Here is a 21240-nt window from a genome sequence, read left to right as displayed (position 1 = left end):
TGCAAGTTCTTAAATATCTAGGAGTGTAGAGTAGGTAGTGATGGCTATAGTTGATAAAATTTTCCAATAAGCACTAGCTTCTCAAAATAATATATGCACTCCAAATCCTCTTGTCTAAGGGAAACCTATAGAATAGAGGATACACAGAGGAGGCATTTTTGTAGGATTAAAAAAAGACCCATTTGAGGGTTTGTGAACCATATCAACAAAACAATTTTATAAATTTGAAAGAGGCATTTGGGGTGGTTGTATTAGCAAAAGAATAGGAAAATTTTTCCCCAAAGGCGACTCAAGGTTTTAGTGATGTCTACCATCAACCTGCATATAGCAGAACCATTACTCCCAGACACCAAGAGTGGGAGCTGAGAATTTGAATTTGGATGGCAGGAGTCAGTGGGAAGGACCTTCAACATACTTATTATTTTTGTAAATTTTTTGAGATGGTTGAATCTTTTAATTATTTTATCTTTTATTAAATATAAAAAATATCTATGCATACAAATAATTTTTTGAAAGAAATAATGTTCTCAAATAAAGTTAAGGATTTTTATTTAGTAGTATACTTTAAATAAAGTCAAACGTAGATTTACATACATTAGATGCAAAGTATAATTAATTGAAACATAGTTTATATATAGAATGTTATAAAGCTAAGAATAATTCTAGATTATTAAATTGTTTATTTATTTATGTTTAATGCATTATTGTTTTGGATATTTCACTTGAAAAATAACAAAAAAATCAATTTTATTTTTTTGAAGTTAGGGTAGAGAGGTCTATAGTCATAGAGGCTAAATTTGGAAACATGTAACACTTACATGGGATTTCCTAGGACCTCTATTTTTTTCATAAATTTGATATGGCCTCTTATCTATATACAACTAGTGTTTGGAGAAATAATGTGGGGAAAAGTGAATGACGGAGAAATCAAGAGGAAATATTTTTTTCCCTCCAAGGAGAGATGAAATTTTCATTGTGGATTTCCCTTCAAACACTTTATCCACATTACATTTAAAAGAGGGGGGAGGATTCACTAGATCCAATCTTTGAGGAGAGAGTTTTAATACTAAATGAATTGGTAATGAGATATAAATGACAAACTAACCCCTCTTTTAGAATGGGTAATGTTTGAATTATGTGTAAAAGGTAGCAAAGAACTAATTAGAATGACATAGAAGCATGAGATGAAGTTGTGCACTTGGATCTAGTTATAATATGTCGAGATGAAGTCGCCCTGCGAATTTGCGAAAAAGTAGTTGGGAAAAATCCGCAAAATAAAAAGAATTTTTTCGCCTCTACGAATGGAGTCCAAATCTACAAATACGGCTACCCACCTACAAAGTACACACAAAAAGGAGAGGAACATGGGTTGGGATTGGGGTTTTTCCTTCAATTCAAATCCCTGTTTTGGAATTAACTAAATGATGAAAGAAAGTACTTGCAAGTAAATGTAAATGAAAGATTGAAATGTAATTCACCTCAAGGGAGATTGTGATATAAATGTAGATAGAATTTCTTGTGTGTAATTGAATGTTGAAATGGATCTCCTCTTCAATGGTTAAATCCTTGACTTGAATGCAACACTTAGCTTTGAAGTGAGACTCAAGAATGCTCAATACCTGAAAGGGATGCTTGAATGATTGAATGCTCTTGAATGCTTGAATGCTCACTTATGCAAACTTTCACCTTATTCCACTTATGCAAATAGCAGGGAAAATGCAACTTAAATATATTGGTCAATTAGGGTTAATTGGACTGATTTTGGTCATAGGTCGACACGGGGAAAGTTTTCCCACTGAAAATGCAAAGTTCAATGCATAATTTGAATGAAGGGGCCCCAAAATAGGGCAAGGATAGGGGCTTGTCCTAGGGGGGATAGGGGCACCACACCCCTGTCCTGCCCTTAACTCGGGACATGAAGTAGGTTTAAGTAGTGCGGGGGAAAAAATAAGGGCAGTTTTAGGGGTTGAGAAAGTCTCGGGTCTCGGATCAGGCTTGGGGATCCGATTCACCAACATGAAGACCCTAATGTGATCAAAAATTGCAAGGGTCACAATTTTATGACACTACATTTAGCCCCCACTTTAGCGGGAGTATAAGTGTACGCCAATACTACCAGTAAAGTACAAGGAAACAAGATTGAAAGACTTCTACCATGTCAAGGAGGAAAGATACACCAAGCCCTCAATGAACTAAGGATCTTACGAATTTGATTGACAAAGTAAAAGGGAAGATCGAGAAGGGAAAACCAAGACTACAAGTATCAAGGTTCCCCTCACTATGAGTCATGAAAAGAAATGATACCATAATTACAAAGCAAAGCCAAGTTCACTGAGTAACTTTAAGTATCAAGAAGGAAAATATGAGCGGAGTGTATGCCCCCACATTAAAACAATCGTGTAGGCCTTACTAGGAGCGATTGCTTTAAGGTGGGATACACCCAAGAGAGAGAAAAGAGAGGGAGCACATTATCACAAGGATTTAGCCCCCAATCAAGGAATAAACCCAAGGATAATGAACACAAAATACGAGGTAGTTTTGCTTTCCTAAGGGTTAGTATGATGTATGATAACTCATGCATATCATATATATATGTGCATACAATAATCATCATTCCCCAAAGAAAAGAAACTTCCTTGGAAGAAAGGGAGTAGAAGGTGTCTTTTGAGTCAACATGAAAGAGACCAAAAGAGATCCCAATTCTTTGCATCGTCCTCAAATAGATATCAAGGGAAGAATAGAAGAATAGGGATACACATAGAAGTATAGTAAAAAAAGAGCAAGAGAGAAGAGAGGGAGAAGATCTATGGTGCTAATGTTGCTAATCTAGCATGACATCCACCTGCCAATCTTGATGATCACTATTTTGGGAAGGCGGGAAACACGCTAGAAGAGAGACATTGAGCATAGCAGATAGATCTATCAGAAGATCCAAACAAGGACTATGCTCATGTGGTAAGTCACTTTGTTTGAATCTAGGAACTAGGATTAGGGCTTTTAAAAATTTTGTTGATAAATACTTATCAACATCAACATATTCATAGTCACTATCAGAAGCATTAGGAGTTGTATTACCATCATGAATAACATTTTCATTTATTTCTTTATCGAGATTTATAGAAAGAGGAGCTCTCACATGAATAGAAGTAAAACCATCACATGTTTTTTGCAATATACGATTTGGAGATTTAAGTTCAACATCTTGTTTAGGAGAAAATGGAATGATGTCAACTATTGGAGTTTCAAGAGATTGAATATTTTGATCAACAACTTCACGATCTTGAACACAACTTCAAGGCTGAGAAGAAGGAGGAACATTTTTTGAAGGAGGTGGAACTCTGCCATATAAAGGAGGAATATTAGGTGTAGGAAGGAGACCGAGTCCACTATGAGGAGGCGGTACAGGTCTAAGCCTAGGAGGAATATTGTTGTTCTTCTTAGGAGAAGGCATAGTTACATCCATAGGAATAGGTAAAGGATCTTCCCTAGGAGGAAGATTAGTTCTATCCATTAGGGGAAGAACTTCATCTTCAAGAACAATAGGAATGTCAAGTGTTGGGAATCTAGGTTGACTTAAGGATAAGATCATATCTTTCTTCCATATTTTATAAGATTGGAAAAGAGGATTGTTCCTCGGTGGAAGAGATTGAAATTGTTTAGGCCAAAAGAGATCAATAGGAACACTGGGGCTTCTTTCAGATGGTCGAAATAAGCTATGGTTAACGGTTACAATTTCTTCATTGTGGGGAAATTTAAAATACTTATGGATTGGAGAAGCAATAGCCTTCATGGAAGATAGCCAATGGTAGCCTAATTTCACATGGAATTACTCGGAAGAAGGAATGATAATAAAGTTGACATTCATAGATTTAGTGTGAACTTTGACGGGAAGGGTAATAGAACCAATGTTAGGACAAGATAATCCATCAAATAACTTCATAACCATATTAGAATCATCATTTATTGGTTTATGCAATCATAAAGTGAAAAGATACTCCTCATTGATGACATTAACCATGCAAGAGGGATCAACAAGAGTACCATGACAAGGTATATCCTTAATCTTCGCAACTATGTATAAAGGGACATTGGGTGCTTTAATGGTCTCACTAGGGTCATATTTAATAAGAGAATCCTTAAATGTCTCTTGTTTCTCTATCATGTTCACCAAATTTAGAGCCATAGAGGTGAAGTCATTAGGAGAAAAAGAGGTATGAGAAGGCAAAGGATTAGTGAAAATCTTAAGATTTTGATTAGGAGGAGCTACTGATTTGTTTGCCTTATCATTCACACCTGCCACAGATATAATATTATTATAAATCAAATCTTGAATCTTACTTTTCAATGCAAAATATTTGTAAGTATCATGACCAGGCTGACGATGAAATTGATAAGAGGAAATGTTGTCAAAATAAGGGGATGCAAGCTTAGAAGGATCAGCTAGTTTAATAGGAGGAAGTTTGATAACATTTCTTTGTAACAATTGAGACATAATACTATGTAAATATTCATTCAAAGGAGTAAATTGTCTTTCTCTTTTGAAAAATTTAGAAATAGGAGGCACACCTATTGTAGCATTTACATTGTTGTTGTTGATTGTATCATTGAACTTGATGAAGCCTTTTTTTTTGTTTGAACTTCACAAATGGTTGTTGAAGACTCTCCCCCTTATAACTCAGAGCCATAGGAGTATATTTCTTCATTTGACTCACAACCAGTTGATAATTGTGGAGTGTTGCGTACAACTATGGAAAGGAAGTAAACTCATACAAAAGAAGCTTTTCCCTAATATATTTTTGCAAATTAGAAATGAAAATTCTTTGAATATCGTTATCAGGTACATGAAAAGAAATTTGAGCACACAAATTCTTATATCTACCAATGAAATGAGTCACCTTTTCTTTAACACCTTGTTTACAATGCATTATATCAGTCCAAGTGATTTTAGGACCAATGTTGTTTTGAAATTGTTGAATGAAAGCATTTTATAATTGTTGAAAAGATGTGATAGAATAAGAAGGCAAAGAGGAATACCATTGTAAAGCCTTATCTCTTACTTGTTCTTGTAAACAATTTTTGCAAGCAATCTTTGATCATAAGAAAAATCAGTACACAAGATTTGAAATATTTTGACATGAGTTAAAGGATCACCTTTTCCATTATATAGTTCCAATTGAGGGACCTCAACATGTTTAGGTGGAATGACTTTAACAAAATAAAGATAAAGTGGTCTTGCAACATCGAATGTGGGCACTCTAAACATGGATTAACTCATGGAAGCAATTTGTTGTTGTATGGAAGACACAGTTTGTGAAAGATTATTAATGGTCACTTCGGTAGAAGAATTGATGTTAGACATGGTTGATTAAGAAGGTGGTGTGATATTATTGAAAGAAGGTATTTATTGAGAATAAGGTGGTGGGACATTATGATAGGTAGGCATAGGTGATGATTGATTAGGAAAAGGGACACTGAAAGGGGGAATAAAATTATCGAAAGAATTGCCCCCTTGTGTCACCTTGATTGGTTGGGGGATAATAAGAATACTTATTAAAGACATAGGTAAAGATGGAGGATTAAATGAAGAAGAGGGATTGCCCCCATGACTAATGGTTGTAGGGATGACCTTTTGAGTTGATGTAGCCATGATGTTTGAGGTAAAAGTAGGAACACTAGTCATAGGAGTAGTCAAAGGAATAGAAAGATTGACTTGTATTGGAGGTTGTGAATAACATAGGGTTTCAACACAACTCTTTATAGGCATGACATTAGAATCAACAATATGAGTAATACCATGCAATATATCAATTCCATTCTTATCACTTTGAATCATGCATTTAAGGCCTTCAATTAATTGAAGAGCTTCATTATTAGGGTAATCTTGGGACATCCATTGTTGAAAGTTATCAAATTGATTGTCCAATTTTGAAAGTTGATCTATGGAAACTCTAGTCAAAGTTTCTTCTTCATCATGGGATTCATCAATTGGAGAGATAGGGACATGATTAGGATGGGAAGAATTAGCATTATCCTCATAAAAGAAGTCACCCAAATTAGGCTCCCTCTCCTTAGTAATTAAACCTTGGGAAGCCTTAATTATAATGCCCCATCTAACGAGAATGGTATAGGTAGGACTAATACTGGTAAAACTCATGCACTAGAGGGAAAATTTGAGATTTTGAATTGAGATTGTGGGAACAAAGTTTACAAAATTGAATAATGCAAAATTTGAGAAAAATAATGATTAAACAATTTGAACTTTGTTGAAGGGAGAAAATGACATAATTTCCAAAAATAATTTTATGATAAATGCAGGGAAATTAGAATTTTAAAATTAAGGTCAATGGGATACCACTTAATCTTAAAATTGACAAAATCAGAATTTTTAAAATTAGGGCAAATTATAATTAACCACTTAATTTTAAAAGTTTTCTTGAAATTTGAAATGTTGAATTTTGAAGGTATTTTTTATTTTAGAGGGATAAAAAATCAACAAAATCAGCCAATTTTCTGGATTTAAGCTAAATACAGTCATAACAGTGTCCCAAAATTTTGGGAAAAAACTCGAGGACTATGTTGAAAGTGCACACTATCTGACCAACTTTTTTTGAAATTTTTAGGGATGAAAGTTACGATGATTTTAAAGATAACCCCCCAGAATTGGTGGATTTTGCAATCTCTAGATAGACAAAATTAAGGTTTGAATGTGAAAATAGGACCCTATTAGGGCTTTGAGAAAAAAGAGGAATTGAATTGTAAATTTGGAAAGGGTAAAACCTAATAGATAGGGACACCTTGAAAAATATCTAGAAAACTAAAATTAATTGAAATTGATTGAGATCTCCACAAAATCTAAATTAAATTTGAAAATTAGGGTTTTAGGACCTAACCACTTAATTTTTGAAATTTTGAATTTTGAAAAAGGAGGGAAATTGAAAATTTTGAATTTTGGAAAAGAGGACAATTCTGAAAAAAGTCACAAATTTGAAAATTGAATGGAAATTCAATTTTTGCACAAGTTCAAGATGATTTTTCAAAATTAGGGTTTTGACAATTAACCACTTAATTTTGTGAATTTGTTTTTTTAATTGAACAAGACAATAAAGAAATAGAATTTGACAAATTATGCAATTTTTCAGATCTAAGATAATAGCAAGAAATTTTTATAAATCACTAGTTTAATTTCAACTTTAAAAACTATGGCTTTGAATGAATTAACCACTAAGTTTCCAGGAAAATTAAACTTGTAAATGAAAAATATGCAATGATTTTCAAAAGAAAGCATGCAAGATGTCGGGTTCACCAAAATGTAATGTGGGAAAAAGTGAATGATGCAGAGATCAAGAGGAAAGCTTTTCTTTCCTCCAAGGAGAGATGAAAGTTTCACTACAGATTTCCCTTCAAACACTTTATCCACTTTACATTTAAAAGAGGGGGGGAATTCACTAGATCCAATATTTGAGGAGAGAGATTGAATAGTAAATGAATTGGTAATGAGATAGAAATGACAAACTAACCCCTCTTTTAGAATGAGTAATGGTTCAATTATGAGGTAGCAGAGAACTAATTATAACTCGAGATAGAAGTGTGAGATGAAGTTGTGCACTTGGATCTGGTTATAATATGTCGAGATGAAGTCGCCCTGTGAATTTGAGAAAAAGTTGTCGGGACCATGTTGAAAGTGCACACAGTCCTCTGAAAAATCTACGAAATGAAAAGGGTTTTTCTGCCTTTGCAAATGGAGTCCAAATCTACAAATACATATGTGCACCTGCAACCTACACATAGAAAAGAGAGGAAAAGGGGTTGGGATTGGGGGTTTTCCTTCAGGTCAAACCCCAATTTTGGAATTAACCAAATGATGAAAGAAAGTACTTACAAGTAAATGTAAATGAAAGATTGAAATGTAATTCACCTTGTCGTGCTCTGTGAAGTGTACCTGTACCTATAACCACAATGCACTCAATAAATCATTATAAGCAATGGTTAGTAAATTGAATCAATGAAATGAAAAACCATAGCTAATCGACTTATTGCCTCCTAGTAAATGTGAGTATGCAAAATGCTCTCAGATTGGATTATGCAAAATTCAGTGACTTGACTACACTTAGATGGAGGATTTGAATGCTGAAAATGCATGATCTAACAAGAATAGCATGATTAAGCTATATGAATGCATTGATGATCTAGAAAATGAACTAAGATTAAGATGCAATTAAGCTAAAATTGAGCATGATAACATTGCTAAAGAATGAGAAACAATAAGCTAGATGCCTATAATAATAATGCATAAGATGAAAATGAGATGGGATCCATATTGCTCAAAAATGAGGTCTATTTATAGGATTTTCCAAGGCTAGGGGTGAGTTGGCATGAATTAATGGTTGAGATTTATCTGAAGATATCAATGGTTAAAATGGAGGAGGTTGGCAAAGGGGGTTGGATTAAAGGGAACACTTCGTGACAAGTGTCACAAAGGTTCTAGAAGATGTTGGATGAAAGGGGACATGGTGGTAGGTAGAATGGGTTAGGTTTAGGAATGGTTAGGTTTGGGAGTGGTAGAAGTTAGGAGAATTGAATTTAGAAATTCAAATAATAGGAAAATGGCTAATTAATTTCAACAACTCATTGATTTGATTTGTTTTAATTAATTATGGGATTTAGAAGAGTGAATTTGGATGGAGGGAATTAATTAATTTGAATTAATTAATTAAGGGGATGAAATGAAATGAACCTATTTAATAAATCATTAGATTTATTAATAAGTAGATGAAAGGGGAAATTTAATAAAATTTCTTAGTGAATTCAATAAATTGGGGAGGAGGATTAACTAAATAATTCTTTATAATTTAATTAATTATCTTCAAACCATTTTTAGGTGTATGCATTTTGCCCCTCTTTGAAGCGAGGTGTGATGATGCATTGATTCAAAGAATAATCTCATTTTGATGCTGATATTGATTCGATAGGATGCCCCAGCTCTTGATTGCTAAATCTCGATGTGATGATGCCCCCTCGGGAGATCAATTAAGATAATGTATCTTTGGAGTTTTGTGAGATTGATATCCTGATAGATTTGATTTGATTTGTGTAACTATGGTTGATGAAAATGTGAGTTCTTCGATTAGCTTGATTGTTTAGATCGATAAGATTGAAAAATCTTGATCGATTAGATTCAGTCTGGTTTTAGGAAGGATTCATCCTGTATAAGAGAAAGAATGATCACAACATCTGGTTTCAGGAAGGATTCATCCTGTATAAGACATGATCAGAACATCTGGTTTCAAGAAGGATACATCCTGTATAAGACATGATCAAAATCAATTAGGTTGGACTGATTGATTTGATTTGATAAGGTCGATTAGATAAAGAACTGACATTTTGTTGATATCAAGATGTAGAAATATTCAGATATGCTGATGTTGATTCTGTTGAGAGGGATAGCATAAGATTTGGGCTAGGTTGATAATATCTGAAGAGATATGAGTCATCATTCTTATTGCATATACACTTTTGATGATACTTTGATGATTCTTGTGATAAATTTAACCTTGGATAAAAGGAGCTTTTAGGATCCCGTGCAAGAATGAAATGCAATCTAAATGCAATAAAAATGTAATGGATGCAAACTATGACTAGACCAGTGACTGGATTATTTTGCATTTTTGTCATCATTGAGCTTTTGAAATGTGGGAAGTGAGTGCAAACATCGATGGTATAATTAAACCATGATGACTTGAGTACTATTTTCCTAGATTCTGATATAGCAAGTTAACACAAGCATCGAGGTATAATTGAACCGAGATGACCTGAGTGTTTCTTGCATAAAACAGGTAGTATTAATCATTTCAATATGCAAATCGGAAATATCTTTAATGATACTTTGATAATCATGTCCGAAGACAAATTTGCACATATTAATGATTAATTTTCAGACAGCAAACAAGAAAAATATCATGTTCCTTCCTTATTCCTCTAGTCAATGACATCCTGGAGTCACTCAGAAATCATGATAGTGAAAATCAATATAGAAAAGTTAAAAAATCATGTTACAATCATTATTCAAAAGTTATTATGTGTGATGTGCTTAGATTGACTTCGTGATAACTTGATAGTTGATAGTTTGATCTTGTGTTCAATGTTGGATGTGTCTTACTTTTCTCTCTATAAGAGTTGTCTAACTATTTGTTCTACCTGTTTGATTAAGCTCAAAATGATCAAGAGTTTTACCCCCATCTAGGTGTAGAATTTTTTCCCAAGCCTAGAAACAAATTTGTTATGATATATCTAGTGATCCAAACCATGGCGAGAAGCCACCTGGGATGCTTGCATATGTACAAATGCTTATGATGGTCAGGGTTGATGGAAAATGCATGGATGCAAGTGGAAATATGCATGAACTAATAGATGAAAGAGCTAGCAGACAGATAGCGCCTGTTTGCCAGGTTTTCACCATCTGTTTTTATTGCACTTTTTCTGATATTTGATTTTTTTTTCTATGTTTTTTATTTTTCTGCTTTTTCACTGTTTTTGATTTTTTCTCTGATTTTTCAGACATAGAATTTCTTCAGGTGCATGCTATTGATGGGTTGCTCGAGCTGATATCCATCTTGTGTTGATAGCTAATATGCTCCTGATCTAAATACTGTTGTGACCACAAACAAACCTAACCAGTTTGGTTCAAATTTTCCTTTCTTTTCTCAATCTGCCTAGTTGCATGGATTTTCCTTTAGCACTAGTTCTCCCACTTGAAATATTTGTGTTTTGACCTTATGATTATATCTCCTGCACATTCTTTGTGGATATACCTTTAGATGATCAAAGGCATTTTGTCTTCGTTCATGGATCAGTTCTAACTCTTGTAGTCTAGATACTCTTTGTTGTTCATCTATGATGAGACATTTTAGTGATACACATAGAGAAGGTATTTCTACTTCGATTAGCAATATGGTTTCTGATCCATATACAAGAGAGATAGGTGTGGCACCTGTTGGTGTGCGGATACTGGTGCGATAGGCCAAGAGAGCAGGGTTTAGTTGGATATGCCAATCTTTCCCGGTATCGTTCACTATCTTTTTGAGGATTTTTCAGAATAGTTTTGTTTGATGCTTGTGCCCGCCCATTTCCCTATGGATAATATGGTGTAGAGAATCTGTGTTGGATTTTGAACTTCTCACATAGCTCTTGTACATCCTGATTCTTGAACGGTTGCCCACTATTAGTGATAATGGTCATTGGTATTCCATAGCGACATATGATATAGTTCAAGATAAATGTAGCAATTTCTTTTCCAGTGATGTTTATAAGAGGTACTACCTCAATCCATTTTGTAAAATATTTAGTAGCTACAAGAATGAATTTGTGTCCATTAGATGAGGAAGGATTTATCTTTCCTACCCGATCAAGTCCCCATTGACAAAAAGGCCAAGATGTTGCTAAAGCATGTAGTTCTTGTGCTGGTGCATGGATCAAATTCCCATGGATCTGACATTGTTTGCATGTTCTAGCTATCTTGAAAGAATCTTATTTCATAGTTGGCCAATAGTAGCCCAAGTGTATGAGTTTTTTCGAAAGGGTAAGACCACTTGAATGAGTGCCACAAATGCTGTTATGGACTTCATGTAAGGCCTTCTCAAATTTTTCTTATTCAAGACATCATAAGAGAGTATTGTCTAGACCTCATTTAAACAGGGTATCTGCGACGAGAGTATAATGAGAGGATTGGTGAATAAACTTTCTCTTTTGGTTCTTTGATAAGTTAGGAGGTAAGATATTATATTTCAGGTATGTGTAGGTTTGGCCATAGTGGGAGGAATCATGTCCAATAAGTTAACAGATGGTTTGGGAATCAGGACAATTAAAGGCGGGATGAAACAACTTTTCAACCAGGAATTCGTAACATTGTTGATTTTCTTGTGTCTGTAATAGAGAAACAAGTGTAGCCATGGCATCTACTGCTTTGTTGTCATTTCTTGGAATCTGTTCAAAATTTATTTCTACAAAGTACTTCTTGATATCATCCACCATCTTTTTGTAAGGCATGAGTTTGTCATCTTTTGTTTGATAGTCATCATTGATTTGATTAATGACAAGCTGAGAATCTCCAAAGACCTGAAGCTGTGTTATATTCCATTCTACAGCCATTTTGATACCTGTTACCAATGCTTCATACTCTGCTATGTTGTTTGTACACGGAAAGCTTAGTTTGTATGCTTTCAGGATTGTATGCCCTTGTGGCATGATGAATAGAATTCTTGTTCCTGATCCATGTTTTGTATATGAACCATCAAAGTATAGTTGCCATGCTTTTGTTGTGACTGTTAGGATATCAACATCAGGAAACTCAATCTGTAGAGGATGGTCATCTTGAAGTGGTGTTTCTGCTAGTTGATCTGCGGTGACTTGTCCCTTGATAGCTTTTCTATCAATATATTTGATATCAAACTCGCTTAGAATCATGATCCATTTTGCTAGTCGTCCTATCAATGTGGCTTTGTTGAGAAAATACTTTAGAGGGTTGATTTTAGCTATCAACTTGATGGAGTGAGATAGTAGATAGTGTTGTAGTTTTTGAGAAGCAAAACCCATTGCCAAGCATGCTTTTTCTGTTGATGAATAGTTGACCTCATATCCCACTAGTGTTTTGTTGATATAGTAGATGGCTTGTTCTTTTCCTTCCTTATCCTCTTGTGCGAGAAAAACTCCCAATGATGCTTCGGTAGTTGATACATAGAGTAATAATGGTTTTCCTGGAATTGGTAACATTAGAATAGGTGGTTGCATGAGATATGCCTTGATCTTGTTGAGTGCTTCTTCACATTGATGGTCCCATTTAAAATTAACATGTTTGTGCAATAGGTGAGTAAATGGTTGACATTTATCTGCTAGTTGAGCAACAAATCTTCTGATTGACTGGAGTCTTCCTTGTAGTGATCTTAGTTGATTGATATTCTTGGGAGATGTCATTTCCATGATTGCTTTTACCTTACCTGGATCTACTTCGATTCCTCTTGCTGAAACAATATATCCCAATAGCTTTCCTAAAGTAACACCAAAGGCACATTTCTTAGGGTTTAGCCTTACCTTGTATTGTTCTAACCTATCAAAGATCTTTTCCAGTATGTCCATATGTTCTTCTCTATTGTAGGATTTAGCTAATATGTCATCCACATAATCTTCCATGAGTGTATGCATCATGTCATGAAATATAGTTGTCATAGCTCTTTGATATGTAGCACCTACATTCTTTAATCCAAAAGGCATGACGTTCTAGCAGAAAGTATCCCATGGGCATGTGAAAGCTGTCTTTTCTTGATCTTTGGGTGCTATTTTGATCTAATTAAATCTAGAGAAACCATCCATTAAAGAAAACATGGAGTGTCTAGCTATTAAATCCACAATGATGTCAATGTTAGTGTAGTCACATAAATCTGTCCACTTAATTAAATGAATATTTAATAATTATTTGATTATTTAACCATCAATCAATAATTAATTAAATTAATATATTTAATTAATTCATCTTAACCCTCTTCTCCTATTAATTAAATAAATTATTCAATTTATTTGATTTAATTCACTTAACCAAATTCAGACCATTAATTAAATAAATAAATCATATTTATTTAATTAAATCTTCTCTCACATTTAAATAAATTAATATTTATTTAAATTCCCCCAAAATCCCACCTCTCACATTTAAATAAATTAACATTTATTTAAATCACCTTTATCCTCCACCCACTTGTATTTTCCTACAAATGCAAGTTGCACAACTATTTTAAATAAATCATTTATTAAAATCACCTTTATCCTCCACCCACTTGCATTTTCCTACAAATGCAAGTTGCACAACTATTTTAAATAAATTATTTATTTAAAATCCTATTTATCCTCACCCACTTGAAACCTTTAATGGTTTCCCTTAAAGTCTTCAAACTTAATGGCTTTAAAGTCTTCAAACTTGATGGCTTCCTTCTATAGTCTTCTTAAGACTTTAATTGCTTCCCTTAAAGTCTTCAAGCCTTTAATGGTTTCCCTCAAAGTCTTCAAGCATTTTAATGCTTTATCTTCCTTTTTCTCATTTAAATAAATTAATATTTATTTGAATATTTATCCAAATGCAAATTATACCATTTAATTGAAATAAATGATTTTCTTTTAATTGAAAATACCAAAATTCCTCCCACTTGCATTTTCCTACAAAATCCACTTGCATGCCTAAACCCCTTCTAGATTCTTCTAAACCCTTCCTAATTAACCTAATCCATCCCCTAAATATTGTCACATTCCTAAGCAAATTGAAGTCACTTCTCAAAGACTCCAAAGTCTTTGAAAAGCAATTAATGATTTGTGTGTTCAACAAATTAACCTCTAAAGTTTTCCAAACCACTTATGGCTCTTACATGACCATTAATGCTTAATTCCACTAGCACCCATGGTTAAGGACTTTGACCCCTAACTTAACCCTCATGTAACCCATGTGTCTCTTCAAAGCATTTATTTCTTTGACTAGGGTAACCATCATGTCCCCTCAAGCATTGAATGCTCCTTATCTCTCCTCTCAAGCCTCCTCATGGTGACACTTGTCAACATGGGATTGGGTTGAAAGTCTCACATGGATTGAATATCTTTCAATCCTAACCCTTGTTAAGATTACTCAATCTTAACCCTTCATTTCCCCATTTCTTCTATAAATAGAACCCTTCTCCTCAAGCAAAAAAAGAAGCATTAGAGTATTCTTGTTATACTGGCATTAGCATAGAGCTTTCTCATAGCATCACTATCTACACTTGCATAGCATTTGCTTATCATATCCAACCATTTTGAATCTCCATATGGCATCCATGGCTGGTGCTAAAAGTTGAGAGCTACACTCATTTGGGACTTGGAGAGGAGAGGAACAAGGGAGGAGCAACTATGAGCATCTTGATTAGCTATTTTATTCTATGTTTATATGCTTTCTATTTCATGCTTAATATCTCTCTTGATATGCCTATTTAGGATAATATTTTGTTGCTAACACTAACGTTTGTTTCTTGTGCTCTTGTGTGTGTTGCCATCAAACAGATTTTCTAATCCTTTTTGCAGAGCATCAGTTAGGCAAAGGAAAGTCATCCTTTGGGCATGCATTATTAAGATCTCTGAAGTCTGCGCATATTCTAATGTTTTTATCTAGTTTTGAAATAGGAACAATGTTGGACACCCATTGAGGATATTCTACTAGTCTGATGAATCTGACATCCAATAATTTCTTTAGTTTTGCCTTGACTAGAAGAGCAATATGTGGATGCATTTTCCTTAACTTCTGTTTAATTGGTTTGTCTCTTGGATTAACATTCAAGTGATGCATAATAAGCTCTATATCTAACCCTGGCATGTCTGCATATGACTAAGCAAAATTGATTTTCCATTGTTTGAAGAATTCCATGTATTGTTGCATTTCTTGCTCAGACAAAGAAGTTGTTGGATGAAGAATCTTTGGTTGCTCTTTTGTGCCAATGTTGACTGCCTCTATTGGTTCAATCAAAATGGAAGATCTTTTTTGATAATGCTCAAGTAAAGTGTCAAATCTCCCATCTTCCCGTGCCTTGAGGAGGTTTTCATCATTAGATGCATCCTTTATTTTTACTTTTTCTCAATCTAATGTTGCCAATAAATGGTTTTCAGAATTAGACTTGATATTGTTTTCTTTATTTTCACTTTTGCAACTAGGAGATTTGGCACCCACTTGATTGGAAGATGCGTTGTTGACATTCCTGGTGAGAGTTGTTATGGGTTTAATTGCATTAAGATATACAGATATCACCTGGTCATTTTGAAAAGTATCAATAGCGGTATGTCCCTCATTTTCCCTGTCAATAAGCTCAAGGTGGATTAGAGGTAAGGGATCTTTAGGTTGGTATGTTTCAAGGGTTTCAAGGGTCATGATGGATGTATCAAAGTTTGTGATATGTGTGTCGATGTCTATAGCGGTAGTCTCATTAGAATGATCTTGCATAAGAAGTTCCTGATCGTCCTCGGTTAAGTCCAAGTTAGCCGAATGTGATTCTAATTCAAGTGAACTAGTTCCTTACGTTTGTCCTGCATACGTGTGAACTACATCGACTCCTACATCTCCTTCAAAGCATTTTTCTTCAGATGATTCTTCAGAGTGATATGAATCCCATTCCCATTCATTAGAGTCTGTATCACTTGCAGCTTGCAATCTACAGATTTGTTCATATAGCATTTCTTCCGCTTTTCTGGCTATAATTTTCCTTCTTTCATATTCAATCTTCTTAGGATTGTGATTGAGTTTTGTCAACTTTTCTATGAGCTCTCCTAAAGTAATATTAGCTTCATATTTGTTTTGATTGAGATTTAAGGCTGCTTGAGAGATGTTTTTAGTTTGTTACTCTCCCTGATTTGAAGCTTGCTTCTTTTGCCATTTCAGGTTTGTTTGTGCTTGCTACTTAGCCAATTTTTCTTCCTTTTCAATTGCAAGTTGTTCTTGTCTATTTTCATATTCCTCTTGTTGTGTACTAAAAGATGTGTTTTCTAGTAGATTGACTTGTCCATACCCTAATCCTGTTTTGTTAGTTTTCTGCTGAGTATGAGGCTCAATAGGTTCTGAGATACCTTCTTTTCTTTTTCCTATAGGTCCTATTCCAGTGTATCCCATCTTTCGAAGAATGTTGAATCCTTTTCCATATTTTTCTGTAGGAATTCTGACATTGTTGACCTTTTGTTGAACTTCTTCATCTTTGTATAGCCATTGCAGTACATCTTTGTCTTCTGTCTCCTCTGATAAGGTTCCAACACTAATAAATGCTCCATCAAATATCAGAAGATGTTTCATAGTTGATTGTTGTTTAGAGATTGATGGTTTTCCCAAGGATTCAAGAGAAAGTGGTAATTGTGATATTGATTATTCCCCATTCCCTCGATCTCTTAACTGCATTTGTTTTTCCATAATTGACAGAATAGAGGCAAATGATTTTTCCTTGGATTGTATGTTCGAAGATGTTGCTTCCCTGTTATGAGGAACAATTAGTTCCTGAGCCATTTTTAGATTGCTACAATATTAGAATGGATTTGCATCTGCAGAGATTGTGATTTCTTGTCCTTCGTAGGGAAATTTGACACATTGATGATAGGTTGATGGGACATCTTGAAAATCATGTATCCACGGTCTCCCTAGGAGCACATTATATGATAGGTCTAAGTCTAGAACTTGGCATGCTATGTCTTTTTGTAGAGGTCCCACTCTGATTGGCAGTATCACAATTCCCTTGGAGGAACGTTCTTCTTCATCATAGGCTTTTATAGTGATCCTTTTATGAACATCAATTGCATCTTCTGAATATCCTAAGGCACAAACAAGAATTAATGAACAAATATTAAGGCCAGCTCCACCATCTATTAGAACACGCTCGACTCTCATTTTGTGGATAAGGACTTTCATATGTAAGGGAGCATTGTGAGGGTGTTGTAAGGACATGTCATCCTCTTTAGTGAATGACCAGCAATGCGGAGTTGTAAGGTGTCCCACCATGGTCTGGAATTGGTCGATATCAAGATCCTTGGATACGGTTGTATCGACTAATGCTCGTTCAAGAATTTCCTTGTGCGCTAGTGAAAGTTTTAAAAGTTCCAAGATGGAGATTTGCGCGGGTGTTTTTTGTAGTTGCTCCACTAGATTGTATTGTTTTGTTGTAGTGGATGATGTGTTCATTGTAGGACCCGGCAAAACAACTTTGGCTTTGCTTCTTGTTATAGCATGAGCATGTTCTTGATTTTGTTTTTCTTTAACTACGATAATATTCACCACATTGTCATATGTATGAGCATAGTTTACCTTTGCTTTACCCTTACCATTGTTTGTCATTGATGACTCACCTTTCTCATAGTTTGGAAGTGGAGTTTTAAAGGTTGTATGAGATTTATTTGTTGTATGTCCATCCACAGTGATTACTCCGTTATCAATTAAGTCTTGTATGACATGTTTCAACTTTTGACAATTATCTGTGAGATGTCCCTTGTTTTGATGGAAATCACAATATTGATTATCATTCCACCAAGGTGGTTCAATTTGAGGTTCATAGTTCCTTTCTTCTGGTAAAGTGATCAATTTGTTTGCGAGAAGTGTCTTTAATGCTGATCCCAAGGGTTCACCAATGTTTGTGAATTGTCTTCGAAAGAAAGTTTTGATAGTTGCTCTTTGGTGATTGTTGTTTTGTTGTGTTTCTCCTGAGTGAGTAGATAAATTGAAAACCGGTTGCTTTGGTTTCACATTGTTGTTATCTACTATTCCATCATTGCCAACATTTCTATTTCTATTCCAAAACTTTGGCTTGTCATTGTGATTGTTGTTATTATTGTTGTTAGGAGGATGGACTCCTTCTTTGTATATTTTCAACTCACCCCTCTTTATCATGGCTTCTTCCATTCTGATTCCATTATCAACCATTTTTTCAAAGCTTTGATTTCCTTACATTTTTAAGTAATAACTCATTTGATCATTTAAGTTGTCAATGAATATATCCATTTTTTCATTCTTTGGCAATGTGTGAGGATACCGTGATGCTAGGTGTCTCCATCGTTGTAAGAATGTCATGAAGGGTTCTCCACTTTTTTGTTTAGTGTTACAGAGGTCTAGCATGGTCACTTCATGTTGTATATTGTAGGAATATTGTGAAACAAACTTATCCACCAACTCTGAAAATGATCTTATTCCAGGTGCAAGTTTGGAAAACCACTCCATAGCTAGTCCAGTTAAGCTTTTCGGAAATAGTCTCATTAAGTAGGTATCTTCATGTGCAAACTCCATAATCATGGTACAAAATTCTCTTATATGATCTTGAGGGTCAGAGCTTCCATCATATTTTTTGTATCTCGGAGTTTCAAAACCTATAGGAAATGGTATCATATTTAGATTCCTGTCAAAAGGATAAGGACATATTTCTTGAAGTGAATATCGTCTAACATTTCCTCTTTGCATCTCTTGGATTTGTGTTTGCATTGCTTGCAGTTGTTGTGTAAGAGTCATGATAGGATTATCGACATGATTTGTTCTTGCATGACCATGATTTTGCGTTCTAGTAGGATCTAGATCTCGTCTTGTTTCATCCCTAGTCCTTCTTGTATTCTCATCGAATTGAATGTTATTCAAAATTTCTACTTCATCTCTTTTGGGGATGTAAGTCTCTTCATTGTTTCTAGTGTTAATAGGGATTGACATGTTATTCATTTTGATACCAAATATGTCCTCATGTTGTTCGTTATTAGGGGGAGAGTCACTTTTCTTTTGTGTCAGTTTATTCACATCAAAATCTTAGGGAAGTGTAGCACCAAATTTGGCTAACATTAGAAAGTATTTTTCTTTTTCTTCCTCCAACAATTTTTGCATAAATTTGTCGAATTGGGGATCTTTCTTGATGTCTATGAAGTTTTGTTTTGTTATTTCTTCTTTGACTTGTAATTCATTTTCATGTTCCATGGTTATGTTTTCTTCCAATGTTTCGATTTTCGTCTTTGCGATCTTTCATCTTTGAGCTCTAGTTAGAACAGGAATACACGTGTGTTATTTTGTTTAGAATTTGATTGTCCAAAAGGTTGTTTTGGGTAAGTGAGCAATTGTCAATTTCAAGGCAATAGAGTGATATGACACTAAAAGAAAATTCAAGTGTTTAAAAGTTTGCAAGTTTTTTGATCTTCGGTTTAGGAGTGCAATGATGATGATTTGATAAGAACCAAGTCCAGTAGGAACGATATATCCTACGATGTGGGACACAATTATCCTGACCAAACGTTTCAGTTTCATGATAAAGGATGATTGATCTTGATGAAAAACTATGTTTGAGTGATCAGTTTATCAAAGAGGGTGATAATGCACTTTGAGATGTTTAGATCATGAACTTGTTGAGGGTAACGACTTGAAAGTCTTAAGGTGTTTATGTTCTAGAGTCTGATTTTGACGAGTGATAACTTGACCAAGCAAACCAAGTAGACAATTTAAGCATAGATTGACAGATAACAGGTGTTTATGTTTACTGCAAATTGATCAGGCAGAAATGACAAAGCTGAACAAGGCATGTAAGACACAGTTTTGGACTAACAAATGCAGAGTTTCGTACGACAGACTATGCAGCATAGGATGATAAGAGATATAAGACAAAATGACAGACTAGTGACTTCATGTGAAAAGCATTTATTTGTACAACATAGAACCTTGAATCATACGACAGAAGATCAAGCAATACGACAGAGACTCCTGATTCGTACAATAGGTATTTGAGCAGTTATAAAAATTGCTTGCTTGTTTGAGTTTTGATCACTGTATTTTGATGTTTTACATTGGTTTTTCAGTTTTAAGTGTCTGATTTTGCAATTTAGGGATGAATACACAACAAACACATGATGTGATATATGACTCTCAATCAAGCTAAACCCTAAGGAAGTTGGCTGAGAATGAAAACCTTTGCTTGCTGACTTAGGTACACACCCAATAGCTAATCAGAATACGGTCGCTAAGTCTCATGCAATGGATTCTCAATGCTGTATTATCTGACTCCAAATGATAATGGGGGCATGATATGGCAAGTGTCTTGGGAGAGTTACTAGTAAGGGATTCGTTCGGCTCGTCGGGGTATAAACTCAATTAAGAGGTCTCCCAACCTTGAAAACCAAGGTTTGATATACCCGAAGGTATGGAGGAGAGCTATTCCCGAGCACTTTCGTTGCTTTGATTTTCATCAAAAACACATTTATTTTATAGTGGGTTGGATTACTTGGCGTTAGCCATTCCCACTTAGGTCATTCCCCTCTCACCGGCTATAATGCCTCGGGAGGGCAGGTCTGCTAAAGAGATGCACTAATTAAAGCAAAAAGATGAGTCTATCTTTCTGATCACCTAAGAAAGGTGAGAGAATACTCGCCTATCATCACAAGCACATAAGACATGATAGTTCATTTCTTTAAGCCCAAATTGAAGTGTGCCTAAAAATCTTAAAGAATACACAAAGTTTTTGTTGTTGAATCCTTAGGCAACCTGCAAAATAGATCCATTAGTAGTCATGATTGTGTTTTGAATTTATCTTGAACAAGCGTATCTTTGACAAGCGTCCTATGGAAAAGAGTTAGGCTGCAAACATCTCATAAACAGATTAGAGTTAGCATTAGTGATCCGAATTATGAAATTTCAAAAAAAAATTAAATAAAATTTTAACCTAACTTCAAATAGACATAAATTTCTGTTTG

This window comes from Cryptomeria japonica, chromosome 7, assembly GCF_030272615.1.
Source record: "Cryptomeria japonica chromosome 7, Sugi_1.0, whole genome shotgun sequence".
In the NCBI taxonomy this organism is placed as follows: Eukaryota; Viridiplantae; Streptophyta; class Pinopsida; order Cupressales; family Cupressaceae; genus Cryptomeria; species Cryptomeria japonica.
This window is presented reverse-complemented; position numbering follows the sequence as displayed.